Source organism: Ambystoma mexicanum, chromosome 9 (assembly GCF_040938575.1).
Source record: "Ambystoma mexicanum isolate Mex_15411 chromosome 9, UKY_AmexF1_1, whole genome shotgun sequence".
Taxonomy (NCBI): domain Eukaryota; kingdom Metazoa; phylum Chordata; class Amphibia; order Caudata; family Ambystomatidae; genus Ambystoma; species Ambystoma mexicanum.
The window spans coordinates 665,156,150-665,172,339 of NC_090931.1; the positions used below are offsets into that span (position 1 = coordinate 665,156,150).

General features: G+C 44.6%; 1 protein-coding gene across 1 annotated transcript in view; it reads right to left on the reverse strand.

Annotated features, from left to right (window-relative positions):
- FLACC1 (flagellum associated containing coiled-coil domains 1) overlaps positions 1-16,190 on the reverse strand; it is a 356,560-nt gene that overhangs the window by 184,917 nt on the left and 155,453 nt on the right. The window lies entirely within an intron of this gene.

Below are 16,190 nucleotides of genomic sequence, written 5' to 3' on the forward strand. Positions count from 1 at the left end.
TCCCATCCCATATTCCTTTAAGGCTGCCATCAGCCAAGGCCACCGAACCGAATCAAAGGCCTTGACTGCATCTAGCGAGACTACTGCTATTTCATTTGGGTCACCCTCTGTCTGCTCTATGATATGGTGGAGCCTCCTGTGGTTGTCAGATATGCTCCTACCCGGGACATACCCAGTTTGGTCAGGGTGTATTAGCTTATTTATCACCAGCTTAAGTCTATTTGTGAGTACTGCCGTAAGAATTTTACTGTCTTGGTTCAGCATGGATAGTGGTCTATACGACCCACGATCTATGCTAGGCTTGTCTGGTTTAAGGAGAGGGATGATTACCGCCTCTCTCAGAGATTCTGGCAGACTCTCTTTCTCATATGCCTCATTGAGCATTGCCAGTAGCGGGGGAAGGATCTCCTGTTTATATGTTTTATAAAACTCACTGGGAAGCCCACCCATTCTTGGAGCCTTGCAAGTAGGCAGATGCATCACCACTGCTTCAAGTTCTTCCAGTGTGACTGGGGCATCCAAGTTCTCCCTTTCCTACGCGCTTAGTTTGGGCAGGCCCATGTCTTCCAGGATCTCCTGCGTTTCTCTCTCCATGTTCTCCCCTTTGTCTGCATAGAGGTGTTTATAAAATCTAAGGAAGCCCTCGTTCACCGTTTCCTGGGTATTCCAGACTTGTCCCGCCTCTCCCACTATCTCTCTAATGGCGGGCCTCGGTGCCTCATTTTTATATAGCCATGCTAAGAGCCTTCCCGGTTTGTCCCCTCCAGCATGCCGACGTTCAATGTATTTCTTGTAATTCAGGTTGCTTAGACTCTGCCATAATTCCCCGCCAGCCAATTGCAGCTGGCGCACCCCATCCTCCTGCGAAGTCCCCTCTTTTTCCATCATTATTTCCAGCCTCTTTTCTATATCCTGCAGCTCCCGCTCTATGCCCCCCTGAAACCCTTTAGATTTGGATATGGCAGCTCCCCTAATTACCACCTTGAAGGCCTCCCATAGGGTTCCCTCCGAATCACACTACCCGAATTGTGCTCAAAATAGTTTATCTCTTCCCGTAGATCTTCTCGGAATGTGATGTCCCTCAGTGCCTCAGCTCTGAGTCTCCATGTTGGGATTCTGGCTCTTGGGGGCTGGGGAAGCCATTCCAGGACCAAAGGGGAGTTGTCCGATAATATCCTGACTTTGTATTCTGAGCTCACAATTTCTCCCACTATTCCGGGGGTGGTGAACAACACATAGTCCAACCTCGTATACAAATTAGGTGGGGCCGCATAGCCTGAGTAGTGTCTTGCTGTTGGGTGCTGTCTCCTCCAGATGTCATCGAGCCCAAAGTCTCTCAGTAGGGCTCGTAACGCTCTTGCTGCGGGGGTAGGTTTGACTAGTTTTGTGTCCAATCTATCCATTGTGGGGTCTAGCGTACAATTAAAGTCCCCCCCATATGATCGCTCCGCCTGTAAGGGGGCTGATTTTCCTATATATATAGTAGGTCACCGTATCTTGGTTGGGGGCATTTGTGTTTATAATACTCAGTTCCCTATTCTCCAACAGCCTTCGGAGCGCTACCATCCTCCCATCAGGTTCCAACGTGGTCTGTAATATCTGGAGAGGCACTTGTGGTGCTACCCAGATGATCACCCCCCCCCCCCAGCATATGCTGAATATGTTGAACCTGTAGTGGTGCCTTTGCACCTCTTTCTGATAGCCTCCAGTTTCTCCTTAGTGAGGACTTCTCTTGTAACAGGGCTATATCTATTTTGTGCCTCCTCAAGTACATCATCACTTTATTTCTCTTTAAGTAGGAATTGTGGCCCTTGACATTCCAGGTTATCACTCTGAGGTCACCCATCACCCTTCCGGTCCTTGCCCCCGACTATCTCTCCATAATCATCAGCCCGAGAATGCGTAATCTGGGTTATGCGCAGAAGCGCGCTGGTGCATGCTCGATCCCTTACCACCATCACTTCAAACTTCCCAACTCCCTCACCTCCCCCCTCCCGTCCTACTACATTTTCCCCCACCACACTCTCTCCCTTCCCCACTCCCAACCCCAACTGAACCCCCAACTTCCCTCCCCCCCTTTCCACTCCCAACTGTTGCCCAGCTCCATCCCTGGATCTCAGGCTCCCCATAATCTGGCTCCTTTCTCGGCACTGCCAGTACTAGGAACCAAGCGGGGAGATGCTGCCCTATCAGCGCACCTTCTAATACACCTAAGGGGGATAGAACGTATTTGTCCTGTAGTTCTGAAGTATCTATAAGTCGCCGCACTGTGCATCACATGTTTAATCTACTCGCCTCTACAATCCAGTCCACCTTGTTCACTCGGCAAGTACGTATATACAGGTGACTCCCCCCGCCTTCGCCATCTCTACTTTTTTTACCCCCTGCAATGTCTCTCCCTCCCCCTTCCGCACCCATGTTGTCGGATCACTTAGCCTGTGTCTCTTGGTCCCGGTCTTCTTCCGTCTCTGGGCACCCTTGCATGTCCAGCCAGTTTGCTGCCTCCTCGGGGGTCTTGAAAAAGTGGGCTTTACCTTTATGCAAGACTTTCAATTTCGCAGGGTAGAGGAGCATGTATTTCAACCCAGCTTTGCATAGTCTTCTTTTAACAGCCACATAGTTGAATCGCTGTCTCTGTACTAGCATGGTGTAATCCGGGTAAGCCGTGATCGTCGCTGACGCTCGAGTTATGGTTCCGCCTTTTCTGAAGAATTCAAGGATCTTTTCCCGGACTCTATAGTTCAATATTTTGGCAATGATGGCACGGGGCAGAGCCCCTGATTGAGGTCTTCTCGTCTGGGCCCTGTGTGCCCGTTCAACTGCGAACCCCTGTGAAAGTTTGCAAGCTCCTATGTCCTGGAGTAACATGTTCTCGACATAATCTGTGGGGTCCGTGCCTTCTTCACCCTCCGGTAAGCCTACCACTTGTATGTTGCTGCGTCTCGCACCGCCTTCCGCTTCTTTTGCTCGGTTTTCCAGGTTGGCCACCTGTTTCAGCATATGGACCTCTCTCGTGTTGGCGGCGCTTGCCTCTGTATTTGTCTTAACAGCACTCCCCAAGCCACTTGTTCGGTCTGCCAGCGCCCTCACATCTTGCCTTAGTAGATTGACGTCAATTCCCACAGCCTCTATTTTGGCTTCCAGTGCCTCTTTCAGCTCAGCCATAGCCGTCCCCCATGAGGTTTTTAGTTCCGTTATGGCTGCGAGGATCCGTTGATCGTCTCTTGGGGAGCTCGATTTTTCTTGCATCGTGGCCTCGGCCTGTGATGGCGTGGTTGGGGGCTGCTGTGCTTTGGTGAATATGTCCATGGTCGGATGCTTCACTTTACTTTTGCTTCCCTTCTGGGCCATTGTGTGGGTGTCACTGTGTGTCTTACAACCTCGGTTCCTGGGGAAGAGCGTCGCCTCACTCAGTCCGCCGCAGGCTCCTGGTAATGTTTCATGGAGACAAACAGTTGGTCTGTTTTCCTTAGCAGTCTGGTCTTATTTACAAAGTAAAGGATCTCCCTCCTTACATCAAGTGTATGAAGATTTTTCTCAGCTGCGCTTGATGTATTTTGGAAGAAAGCTGGTAGTTCGATGGCCTGATTGACAACGAACTTTGAAATGAACTTAGGTGAAAACCTAGGGTGCGTTCTTAAGATCAATTTTTCTTTGTGGAAAACAAAGAAAGGGTCTTGCAATGACAAAGCTTGGAATTCACTGACTCTCCTTATGGAGGTGATAGAAAAGCTGTTTTATAAAGGGAGATGTTTAGGCTGGACATACGTATAGGCTCCCATGAACCTATGAGGGGTGTCCCATGAGTTTTGCAAGTACTACGTTTAGGTCCCACCCTGGCGGAGGCTTTGAAATGGGGGGCGGAGTCCCTTTACTCCCTCCTTGAAAGCCTTAATGAGTGGGATTTTCCACCAGGAAACCTTACTCTGTTACGTGGCGTAAGCGGATAGAGCCGCTAGGTGAACCTTAATTGAATTAAATACTAGCCCTTAGTCTAGTAAGTGGAGCATGTAATGAAGAATGTGAGATAGAGTACATTATTTTGGGCTTATTTGTTTTGTCTGGCACCACTAAACAAATTGTTTCCACTTGTTAAAGTAACAGTGTCTAGTGTTTGGTTTACGTGCCTCTTTGAGGATCTCCATACAACTTTGAGGTAGATTTAAACGACCAAACTATGACTTCAGGAGCCAAGCTGCCAAGTTCATAGACTGAGGTTGAGGGTGCAATGTTGTCCCCCTGTGCTGTCTGAGCATGTTGAAGGGGTACGGGAGTTTGAGCGGGTCGCACATCGCCAGTTTGCGCAGATGTGGATACCAAGGTTGTCTTGCCCACATAGGAGCAACTAGGATTAATGTCACTTGTTCTTTGTGCATTCTGTTCACCACTTTACTGCTCATCAAAGGAGTTGGGGGGGGGGGGGGGAGCATAGGCACATTTCCCTGACCAGTTCTTCCACAGGGCGTTCCCCCTGGAGTCATGTTGGGGGAACCTGGATACAAAGTCTGGGCAATGTTTGTTTTGTCTTCTTGCGAACAAGTCTAGAGGGGGGTAGCCCCATTGTGTGAAGATGCAGTCTACGATATCTTTGTCGACTTGCCGCTCATGCTCTTGTGGTTGGATCTCTGCTTAGAGAGTCTGCTAGAGAATTGAGATCCCCTGGAACATGTTGCGATGTTAGGAACATGCCCCGCGTGTGCCCACTTCCATATTTTTTGTGCTATCCTGGACAGACTTGGAGAGTGTGTGCCCCCGCCCTGCTCGTTTATGTAAAACATAGCAGTGGTGCTGTCTGTGAGTATTTGTACTGTCTGATCTGTCAAGTGTGCTTGGAAGGCTTGTAATGCCTTGAGCACTGCTAGAAGTTCCAGAAGGTTGATGTGATTCTGGGCTGTGATCAGAGTCCACAGACCATGCGCTGCGAGATAAAGGTAAAGGGTCCCGCACTCGGTGAGTGATGTGTCTGTTGTCAAAACCGCTTGCAGCGCCGGGTCGTGAAAGGGTTTTCACTTTAACAGATTCTCCTTTGTCCTCCAGCGAGAGCTTGTACTAGGGTTGGTGAAATGACCACTAGATCGTACCACTGACCGCTTGCCCGAGACCACTGTTCGCTGCCCACTCTTGCATTGGGCGCATGCGCAATTGGGCATGTGGAACCAGGTAAATGCATGATGCCATCATCTCGAGCAGGCGCATTACTTTGCGTACAGTTATCTGGCGACCGGCTAGATACGGAGGTATTTGCAACAGTAGGTTTTTTACTATTTCGTTTGACGGAAAGACTAGACCCCCTTCTGTTTTTATGACAGCTCCCAGGAACCGTTTGGTCTTGTTTGGTACAAATCTTGACTTTTTTTGTTGATTGAGAGACCAAATTGAAAAAGTAGATGGATTGTTCTTTGGGTATTTTGCTTGAAATTTGGGGGTTCTCCCCTGTGATCAACCAGTCGTCCAGGTAATGGTACACTGGGATGGATTCCCTGCGTAGATGCGCTGCCACTACCACCAGTACCTTGGTGAATACCCTTGGAGCGGATGCTATGCTGAAGGGTAGCATCTTGAATTGGTAGTGCTGGTTCACTATTTTGAAACGCAAGAAGCTGCTGTGCGCTGGGACCATTGAAATTTGAAAGTATGCATCTTTCATATCCAAGGTTGCCATGTAGTCCTCCCGCTTTAGCAGTGGGATAGTCCCAGTAGCGTTGTCATGGGAAATTTCTGTGGCTTGACATAGGTGTTTGCAGGGCGGAGGTCTAAGACAGGGCACATTGTGAGGTCTTTTTTTTGGCACAAGGAAGTACATTGAATAAATACCCTTGTTTACCTGGTTCACCGGGACTATTTCTATGGCGTCCTTTAAGAGCAGCGCTGTCACCGGTGGTCAGTCAAAATCTCGAAAACAAAATCTCGAATGACAAAAAGCACGAAACAAAAATCTCAAAAAAAAAAATATCGAATTTTTTATTTATTTATTTATATATGTTTTTGGGGTCAGGTAAGTAAAAAAAAGGGGTAAAATAAAAAAAAATGAAAAAAAGGGGGGTTGGGGGGAACCCCCCCATTTTGAAAAAAAACGCATTGAAAAAAAATTCGATATTTTTTTTTTCGAGATTTTAAATTCGTGCTTTTTTTTTCCAGATTTTGTTTTTGAGATTTTGACTATAAACCGCTGTCACCTCTTCCAACAGGATACGTTATTCGTCCGGGAGGTGTTCCTTTGTCTTGGTGGGTGGTTGGTTACTGTATCAGTTCTATGCAATAACCGTTCGCCATGGTTGAAAGTACCCACTTGTCCGAGGCGATTCCCTCCCATACGTGGGTAAAGTATGAAATGTGGCCTCCTACTTGAGTAGAACGCGAGGGAACCTGTAGCGAGTGGTCATTGCTTGGGGGGTGTTGAGCCGCCTCTGGAGAAGGAGCATCTACCCCTACTTTGAGACCTTCTTTGGCCTCTTTGAAATCCCTCTTGAGAGGACTGTCACTGTGATGAACCCCAGGATGAGATTTGACTTGGGTTGTAACCTGATGCTCGTTGAGAGTTTAGCCCTATAAAACGGCGAAGATTATAGCCTCCTCTTTGTCTGGAGGGCTTATTGGTGAACTGACCTAATGATTTGAGGGTGTCATATTCTTCTTTCGCGCCCTTTAGAGCATCTCACACCGCTTTGCCAAACACATTGGGTTCTATGGGCACATTAAGGAGGGTAGCCTGAGTTTCAAGTTTGAAGCCTGACTGGCGTAACCACTCGTGGCATTTGATCAAAGTGCCCATCAACATACCCTCTGCAATTATTCTTTCTGCATTGTCTGCTGCATCCAAGTTGTTCTTGAGGATGCAGTTTGCTATCTGCTTACCCTCTGCAATGGAGAGCAACAGTTGTGTTTTAAGGGGCTCTGCAACTGATGCCATTTGTTCGGCCAACTCATCCCACTTGTGGTAGTTGTAACTAGCTAATAAAGTTGTGTTATTAGCAATTCTAGTCTGGTAAGCTGCCGAAGAGGCTACCTTTCTTCCAAAAGTGTAAATCTTTTTACTCTCCATATCAGGAGGGGCTTCGGAAGAGGCCAGAAGTGTTCCTGCTCACTTTCTAGTTTTTGTTACCACTAAGGAGTCAGGTTTTAACTGTCCCCTGATGTAAAGGAAGTATGAGGGGGCTGGCCAGAATACTTTCTCAATGCGCGGGTTGACTGCCCGTGTTAAATTAGGAGTAAGCAGAGAGGGTTGGATGCGTCTCTGTACTGATTGTAGTAGGGGGATAAATTGGGTTGCTGACTTCTTATCCCCTAGTATATCTTCAACAAAGTCCTTATCAACTTGTGACTCTTGTGTATCGATTTTGAAATGCTCTGCCACCTTTAGGAGCAGGTCATTATACTGTATTTGGTTATCCACTGTTGAGTCTGCAACTGGTGGGTCTGAGTGATCTGGTGACTGGATGACGCAGACATCCTCGTCGTCATAATATTGGTCGACGTCATCCATGTCCCCTTGGTCGTCTGGGTCTGTGTAAGTTCCAGGATCCTGAGAGCCTTGCATGGTGTAACAATAAGCATGCTGCCCTAAATTCTGCTGCGAGGTGGAAGCTTGTGTGAGGTCTGCGCAGGCTCTTTTGGTGGAAGGCTGGGTAACTACTGCCTCGCTTTCAGTAGTTACTGGCCCGCTGTGTGGAGCAACCTGAAGGTTTTGCAAGACCTCGGGGTGGTAATCAAAGAAATTAGCTAGAGAGGACTCTTGACCTTATCAATCTGTTCTGCTATTCATTATGAAGAACTTGGGATTGCTGGGGGAACAGAGGCAGTGGGGTTGGGTGTTGGTTCTGGTGAAGGGGGTCTTTTATGGTACATAGCCCCCAAAATGGTGCCCTCTCCCTGGGACATAGTCCCCGAAAAAGAGCCCTCTCCCTGTGTCTCAGAAGACTTATGTTTTTTCGACGTCAGATTTATTAACAGTGTATCTGGAACGTGTTTTTCAAAATGAGCTTGCTCATTTTTGAGCTTGGTGTAGTCTTCGAAGAGGCTTTCGACACGTCCTTAAACCGTTGGTAGTCGACATGCGAGGGGTACCGTCGGTGCATCTTTCGACGCCCAGTCGTCGGCATGTGAGGACTTTGGCTTTAGACAGTGTCAGAAATTGACTTGCCTGTCTATTTCGGGGCCTGTTGTGTGGTGACAGCGATGGCCCAGAGGACAGTTGCATTTCGGACCTCCCCCCTTGACGCTGTGTGTGGCTTTCCGGTCGGCGTCGTGGTCGACTTTCAGCCGTGGGAGGTGTGTTTTGCAGGATACGACTTGGTCGTGCTAGTCCCGCTGGGTGTCGTCCCCATAGCAGAACCACCGGCCTGCCTGTTGGGGTCAGGGATTTGAACGCGGGTATCCGACGGACCCCGATCGCCCTCAGCATCACTGTAGATGTCAATGCTGCCGTCGCTGGAGGCTCCCTCAACGTCCATGGTAGCCTCGGCCTGCATGGCTTGGTGGGCCCAGCATTTTGTTTTGCGGTCCTTGAGCGTTTTGGGCCTGAACAGTTTGCACGACTTGCACTGTCCTTCAGCGTGATCCCTTGGGAGGCAGATGACAAACCCGGTGCAAGTCTTTCCAAGGGAACATTCTATTACAGGAGGGGCAAAACATGAAGCGTGTATTCTCCATTATGTATGGGGAAGGCAGCCTGGTGAAATAAGTGGGTGGAGAGGGGAATATGCATTCTCTTAATGAGACTAAAGAATGAACCACCCCCCCACTCTCCCTATTGTGAGGGGCGAGACCCGTTGAGGCCTTCCAAGGCTGTGGCAAAGGTTTTTCAAGACGAGTTGTTGTAGTCGTCGGCAATGGTAATGCGTCCTTGATGCCTTCGCAGAAGATCTCGCGGTAGACAGATATCAAAAAGACAGAAAGAATATACCAAGATTAACTTTTCTAAGCAATGGCGATAGCCAAGAAGGAACTCCACGATATGCGACGACTATGATGGCGGAAAAAAACAATCTGAGGTATCTCAACGCGTGAAGCACTATGGGTACAGTAGACGTCACACTAGGGATAGTATTACTGGCACCCCCTGTCGAATTCCCTTTTCAAATTTCGAAAAAACTGTAATACTCTGCAGCTTCCACTAGATGTCGGCCTATGCATAGCATGTGATCCAATCAGATTCCACAAGCCTCAGAAATATATATATAGTCTGTCTTGTGTTTTCCCACTTGACTGTTTCCAGCTCCTTCCTGACTAATGATTGTGGGCCAGATTACAAAACTGAATTACTATTACTGCGTGCGGTAAGAATGTAGTAATTTGAATGGTCCTTATGAGTCATGTAGACCCTTCTGCTATTACCCATTTAGGAGTCAGACTCTATGGGGAAATGCCATATTACTGCATGCATACAAGATTACTGCACGTGACAATACCACCTATTGTAATTCTTTTGTATGGTGATAATTACCACCACACAAAAGCAGGTGGAATTGAAGAACTTTGGTAACGAAACCTGTAGTTTGGCGGAGCAGTAAAACATAGTCTTTCCAACGATCATATTTTTTACCATTCCTGCCAAACTTATAGGTCAAGGTTTGTAAAGCACCGAGCAATGGATCTGCCCAAGCCATCCATATGCCCATGCCCAGTGCTCTTTGGCAAAGTACTTTCCATTTTCAATAAATTAATACAGACCATGAAAATATATCGTCTAGTAATTTTTGCAAAATAAGTACTGTATAATCAGTAGCAATTAAAACAGTGGAGATGCATAATTAGCACTACCGTCCCTTTATTGCCAGCATCACCAAGAAAAACATCTCATGCACATAAAAGTAGCTCTCGCTAGAGCCCTGGTCCCCCAACCATTGCCAACTACACTTAGGTTCTGGGCTATAAATAACGGGTTGATACCAAAACAATCACAGGAGGAACATTACTACTTTGCTCCAATGTATTTTGTTATGGTGGTTGAGGCAATCACAAACCTAGGCTGCAATACATCAAAGACCTGACCATATAGATGCCAAGTATACAGAAAACACGGATATTAATTAGTGCAAGCTAAATGCTTTACGCGCCTACGTGGCAGAGTTATCGATTAGAATAGCTGGTTATCTTCCTTTAAACACAGGTTCGATCCCCGGGTCCGCAGCCCGCGCTTAGAAACCTCTGGGTATTATGTGCGTTATAAATACGCAACAAAGACATATTCCTGTAACAGCGCCTCAATGCCCCGGAGTTGTGAGCACGCTTTAAAAATGCAAAAAAATAATAATGGATTTGGGGATCACAGCCTGTTTCAGTGTACACGAGGTAATGCCCTATCCTCTTTGGTTATAATGATGTAAAGGTTTATGTTGACACCAAACTTCAGTGCGCAGATCCCAACAACAAATATGTATTGTGATGTACACAATCAATCCATAGAAATGTGTGTGTCCAGTATTAACAGATTGATATTGTATCCTAGCTTAGCCAACACAAGTTTCAACCTCAGTATTTTTCAAGGCTGTTATTAGCAGTTAAATATAAACATGAATTGTTCATGGTACATCAAAATTAGTTTGTCATTCTTCCACTAACCACATGAAACAATGAATCATAAAATTCAACAAAATTAACAGAGTGTAGGTTTGGTAACATAAAAGGCAAAGAGCATCAAAGATTTTTAATATCATTACAAAACAATCATTTGAGAGTTTGGTCATTACAATGAGATTTTATGATTGATACCATATACGTAGTTGGTACAGAAATTAAAAGAACTGTTAACTGGGATATAGTTATAATTGAGTAGAACGTGTCTTATTAAAATAGTAGTTCGTAGTTCGTTATTAATTTGTCTCAAGTTGGCTCCATTGATTGTGATTATTGTTTGGATTGATAACAATGTGGTAGGAATTAAAAAGCAATCGACTCACCAATATTACCGTTCCTTTTGCTAGTTAGGATATGATTCTATGAGTAAAGTCCTCTTCCATCATAGAAGATGTAAGCGCTCTTGTTAATAAGGATATGATATGTATCCATGATATCCATGTTCCATGATATACATGATATCCATGTACACTTAACCTCCTTGCCCATGTTCCATGTTAGGTATCTGCAAATCCAACGTTTGCAATGTTTAGTCTTGGAAATAAAATTAACTATGACAACAATCTAGTATATGCTAAGTGGTCCACAGTTGACCTTGATCATATTGAAAAAAAGGTGCATCCATATCTTTTACTTTGTATGTCATTTATTCTTCTTTTTATTGTGTTATTAATTTAAGGTACCCCATATTTATTTGTGCGGGCTACCTAGAAAACATTGGAATAGTATATTAGAAATAGTTAATCCTGTAAGAATTATAACTGTATACTGTGTGGTAATTAACATTAAAGAAATGCACTTGCTTGTAAATCCTTTGCTGCTTGACACGATTGTAATCATCTCTAAATTGGTTTAGGAACTGCTAAGCGTGATGGTGCACTGGCATTCTATATCTAAAGTGGCAGCGCCTTTTTGGATGCATGTGACATTGTCACGTGATATTGTGACGCGTATTGGTTAATGTTGTTCGAGGTCGCCATGTTGGAATGGTGTGGTGTCCTGCAGTAATGAACATATATGGCACAGAGTACTGTTTGCAAGTGATAACTGTTTCACTATAAACTCACTTTTTAGTAAGTGAGTGACTTCTGATGTTACAACAAAGGATTTTTAAAGCTCCTAACAAATATTTAAACATGGTACAGTATGATTGAAATAAAACATATTAGATAAATTGTGAGGCTTGTTTGCTTAAACGGTTTGTCGAATTTGAAAATTAATGAATATGTAATGTATGCCTGTCTGCATGTTGTGCTGGAACAATGAAGATATTAAAGTTGGAAACGTACATTTTAGTTCTTATTGCTAACTTGTGGTAATTCTAAGGTGAACAATAATTGAGTTTGGACTAATCCTTCGCATCAGGAGGTTGTTGTCAAAACATCTGTGGCTGGAATCTTACAAAACGCTAGTGAAAATCTCATGCCATACTCATATCTGTGAGTTGATTGTAATTAGTATATATTAGGAAATAATAGGATCACTGATTAGTAAATACCAGTGTTTTCGTAACAGATTCCTGATGACGTGTCTGTTAGAGTATGATTGTGTGGCAAATCTGACTTTCCAAGGTTTGTATGTTCCTTTGGGTGTGGGATTGATCAAAGTGTCCCGGTTTTTGAGATAATAGAAAAGCTTTCCAGGATTCTAATAGCAATAAACCACTCCAGGCGGGGGCATTGCCATGCCTGGTAGTGCCCCAGGGAAATTGTTGAGGCCTGTAACTCGGCCCTGCAGCATTTCCTGACTAGGCAATGCCCCCATTCCATCAGGGTTTATTGCTTAATTCTCTTTGATCTAATGAATTCCCCCGTTGGTATATTTTTGATTACATGGACCTGGTGACAATTATTAGCACGAAGTAAGGAATACACTTCTTTTGGTTTACTATAAAGTTTGGTGTTGATGTAGTGGTCTTCAATGAAAGTATGTGAATCAAGAAAAAATATTTCTGATTTACTGCCTACAGGTTAATTTGGAACCAAAGTCAATGTTGTTGAGATATGTGAGAAGAGAACTGAGGAATGCGGATTTCAATTTGCTCAGTTACAGGATTAAATGAGTGCCTGCACCGTTCTTTGCTTAGTTCTGGATTTAAGGTGCTAAACATAACATAACTTAATGTGTCAGGCCATTTGGGAGTCCATAGCCCCGGATTGTGGCATGCACTTCAGCCTAACTTGATGGCTGAAGCCAATTGCCTGAGGCTTTGGAAACTGTTAAATGGTTCAAAGTAGCATTCGCATGAGAACCAAATTGAAAGAGGTTCGTTATCAGAGAAGAATACCGGGCTGCGGAGTCCCTCCTTGCATTTGGTTGGACTCTTTCTTGGACACCTACTGTGAGGTTCCTTTCTCCGTCTATCTGAGCACTCTGATGTGACCATTAAGTAAAGTAAGTGGCATACAAAACATCCAAATCAATACATTTGTTTCAATCCATACTGGACTAACATGTGAAAGTGTGTTTAGGACGGTTATTTCGATTGATTAGGAGCAAACGGTGAAGCATGAAACCCCTTATGTGGTCATGGGTCCGCTTTGTCCCCAGCGGAAGGTGCAAAGCCAGTGTGAGTGACCATGAACCTCATCCCAAGGTTTCCCATAATATTCCAAGGGTCGATATGCGTTTTGTCTTTTCACAACACAAGCAAACACTTTTGCTCAACATATTTCTGACTGATTTGGGATTTTTAGTGCATTATACTGGGAATATCAAACAAAGTATACTGGGATTGTGAAAACTGGGAATATACTGGGATTGTGAAAAATTGGAGAATACTGGGTTAGACCATACTGGGATTATGGAGACAGTCTATATACTCTAATTGTGCAAAATAGAAATACATTGTGTTGTCCAACTGGGATTATGCTAGATCTGACTGGACCAATGCTACGTTAGAATAACTGTGTATAATGGGCTAGTTAAAAATGATGTTCCATTGGTTGTCACTTGCCTGTAGTTGTTACCCATTAAGCTTTATTCCTATATTGTGTTTCGCTGTATGAAACAATATTTATATAAAAAAATTTGTGTGTTTATACATTTACATAATCCAAAATTAACTTTTACTTGACATTGGTTAGTCACACTGGGAATATAGTAGTATTTCAAAACTGGGATTTTGCAAACTCTATGTATAGTTGGATTGTAAAACTGGGAATATAATGGGATTGGGCACATTGATACCATAGTGGGTTTGTCAAACTAGGCATATATGAAGATTGTCAAACTGGAGTAAACTAGGTTTGCCAAACTAAGAATATACAGAGATTGTGAAAACTGAATTTCAGATTGAGAAAATACGGAGATTGTTAATATGGGTGCACGCGGAGAAAATTCCAGATAGGGAAACTGCACACACATCAATATTGGAATCATGTAACAGTAAACTGTGAGTTTACTATAGTTGACTACATATTCTGTTTGTCCGACTGGAAGCTTACTTAGTTAAACTGGGATATTACTGTGATTGTTATATCATGCTATGTCGTCAGTCATGTCATGATGAAGCACTGTCTTGTTATAATATGTCATGTTGTGTCATGATATATCATGTTATGACGTTTCATGGTTTTGTATGGCATAACATGTTTAGCTTGATATGTTACGATAGATCATGAGATTACATACATCAGGACCTATCAAAATATGACACAAAATGACATGAAATTCTGTCTTAGAGCAGGCATGAAGATTGTGCTGGCCGTATCCCCCATACAATTCCAATGACCACATTTGTGCTGCTGTTCGTGCCAGTGCTAATACCAGGGCATATACAGTCACTGTGCTAGTGCGTCCCACTTGCAGATCCCGACAGTCGCAGAGAAAACATCAGCCATATTTAGTAATTGTACTGGCACTACAACAAGTGGAAACTCAATCATCGCTCCAGCAATAAGACTTGTGAAAAATGTGCTATAAAGAAGTTCCCTTTGTGGAAGTGCAGTCAAGGGGCAAATTACGAGTTTGCCGGTATCCTGGTGGTAAATCCACAAGGATACCGGCAAACGGAAATACCCATACCAGCACTCATACCAACGGTATTACTGCCAGATTACAAATGCCGGTGTTGGCTGTAAATCTTCATTCCATGGAGTCCTATTGGACTATATGGGGGATTTTGCTGGTACTACCGGCAATACCAGTGCTAGTAATACCGGGGAATTTTACCAGTAAGGTGCCTGAATTACCTCAAGGGCACAGCTGGAGGTAATTCAGGCACCTCGCCGGGAAACTTGTTATACGTTAATACCAGCACGTTATTCCACACCGGCCAACTTGTAATGAACGCCAAACACTCCTGTACTTCAACAGGTAAAAGCTGCTGAGAGATGGCACTCAAAGTCACGCCTTGATTGCTTAAGTGAACATATTAGTAACCAGCCATGATGTGGGCATAGCTAAAAGTGGACATTATTTGCAAGGTGGGCAAATGTAAATTAGCACCCTCGGCAGGTGTGACGGTCTCACAGGTTGCTTCAAACCCAGGCGAAATCTCATTATCCAAGTCCGGTTTCAGAGCAAGCTGCATGTACCCACCCTCGTGTCAGGCCCACCCACCCATTGCCCCCCAGCTCCCACCTCACTCCTTTGCCCTCCCTTGACCTGCCCTTCTAAACCTGAACATCCCCCTCCCTTCCTACTTACCTTTCTGCAGCTCTCCACAGTCACCACCCTGACCCCTTCCCTTCCTACAGCTCTCCACAGCCACCGGCCCTCTCACCCAGCATGGAAATGGAAGAGTTGCGCCGATGGAGCCTCCCCCTCTAGCCTCCCTCCCATTGACATGGATGCCATGCCTACCTCTTCTCTCTACAGTCTGAAAGCTCGCCGCGGCCCGCATTTGTTATTGGTTGAATTGCTATTAGCTCCCGAGCATTTGCCAAGGAGTGCTAATATGAATAATGTCTTGTTCCACAGGGTTCACCAGCCAGTAATGGTGGCAGGGCCCGCCGTTAAGGTCTTGCTTCAGTTAGACCTATAACCTATGGCCTTGGCCATTACCGCAAGTAAGTATACCGGAATACGGTCATGATGTGGCAACTAGGCATAATGAAAACTGCTAATTAAATGCTAGCTATGTTGAAAAATACATTAATAAAAACCAGAGAATGATATGCATCAGCCAAAATATGTGGTGCCTTATAATGACATTAGCACTTTAAATTGTAACATACCTTGAAATTGGTTTCTGATACAAAGCTTGTGTGAATTTAAGTCATATTGCCATTTTCCTGAATATGTTTACAGAAAGCCAATGAGTAAAGACAGATTAATCTTTGGCAATAAAAACTAAAATGTAACAGCCAGACTGATCCTATGAACGGAGTAATCATAACCATGTTCCTGCCTGCTGGCTTAAAAAGGAGCACAGCAACAGCTAAAGAATATGGCCTTGACATGAGTGTCTAACGCAGCTCTCTCACTCTCCATTTCAGGTCTTCAATGGAATGTACTTTGGAGTCTGCATTTTTCACTCGAGTTTCACCGATTTAGATCATCTGTATCCCAAAATGAGTGTGGTACATCTCCGGAGAAACCCTCACGTTCAGAAGGACAAGACCCACCTTGCCACCAGCCGTTGCTTCTACAGCCAGATCTTTTTAACTAAG